Here is a 1,401-nt window from a genome sequence, read left to right as displayed (position 1 = left end):
ATTTGACTGCGGCCATGCTGGAGCACCGCCTTTAGTCGAATCAAATTGACCCCAGGACTTATTCTTTGTAAGCCTAGTACTAATTCTATCGGTCTCTTTTGCCGAACCGCTTAGTTACGGGGACCTAAACACAGCAGCATCGGTTGTCAAGCGATGTTGGGGGGACAAACACAGACACACAAACACATACATATATATATATATACATATATACGACGGGCTTTTTTCAGTTTCCGTCTACCAAATCCACTCACAAGGCTTTGGTCGGCCCGTGGCTATAGTAGAAGACACTTTCCCAAGGTGCCACGCAGTGGGACTGAACCCGGAACCATGTGGTTGGAAAGCAAGCTGCTTACCACACAGCCACTCCTGCGCCTATATGTGTACATGCATTTTGTATGTGTATACATAAATTTATATGGATCTGTGTATTTCTTTTTACCTTTGTCACACTATTGCCCTTACACCTGTAAGATGCACTCTGACCTTCCTTACACTTCCTGCTCCCACCCCATTTCTCTCATGCCTCTCTTTACTTCCCCTCCATTAGTCCACCTCCATCTAAAATAGTCTTGTAACGTACACACTCATTCCGTCCCCATCTGAGTGTTGTACCCTCCAACATCTCCTCCTCTGCCTCCATTAATTCCATAATCCCACCCCAGCAGTTTCTTTTCCTCCTCAACATCTCTCCTCATCTTTCTCCTTCTCAACGACCCATATGACTCTCCTGCAACTCTCTTATATTGTTGCACCCTTTCTGTCCATCCTCGCCCCCCTTATAATATTGGATCCCCTAGGAACTCCATTCATACACGACCCACCTTCTCCCTTTTTTTCAACACTATTTCTCCTTTTATAAATCCTGTCACTGATTCCCTCCCCCTCCTCCCCTTGCTCCCTGTCATTCTCTCGAATCTCCTCCTTGTCTTTCTGCAGAGGCTCATCACTCGTTCTCTTTTGTTTCTCCTTCAGTTATAAGGTCCACTTGGGGACCTTAGCATTGTAACTTATGAATTTATCATCACTTGTGGTGGTGGCATACAAAAAAAAAAAAAAAACATGGAGTGGCTGTGTGGCACCCTGGGCAAGTGTCTTCTACTATAGCCTCCGGCCGATCAAAGCCCTGTGAGTGGATTTGAGTAGAAAAGAATATTTTTACATGGTCAAAAGGGAAACAACTCCATGTTTTTAGATGTAATGACAAAAAGGAAGTGATATTTTTAATTGTATACAAGGAATTGACCTCTAATCACTAAAGAGCGCTAGTAAGTATCTTGTTGCTGTTTAATTGCATTTCATTTCTGATCCCTAAACTGAATAATATTGTCCAATTTATATAATAATTGACGAAGGAATTACGGTGAAGAGGAAGACGATTGAAGACAAATTGTGAAGGAC

The 1,401-nt window shown here is 43.0% G+C and overlaps 1 protein-coding gene across 1 annotated transcript in view; it reads left to right on the top strand.

Annotated features, from left to right (window-relative positions):
• Window positions 1-1,401, top strand: part of LOC106883532 (zinc finger protein 271) — an 11,339-nt gene that overhangs the window by 5,714 nt on the left and 4,224 nt on the right. The window lies entirely within an intron of this gene.

This window comes from Octopus bimaculoides, chromosome 28 (assembly GCF_001194135.2).
Source record: "Octopus bimaculoides isolate UCB-OBI-ISO-001 chromosome 28, ASM119413v2, whole genome shotgun sequence".
NCBI classification, from domain to species: domain Eukaryota; kingdom Metazoa; phylum Mollusca; class Cephalopoda; order Octopoda; family Octopodidae; genus Octopus; species Octopus bimaculoides.
The sequence above is the reverse complement of the archived record's forward strand: the minus strand, read 5'-3'. Positions and strand labels throughout refer to the sequence as shown.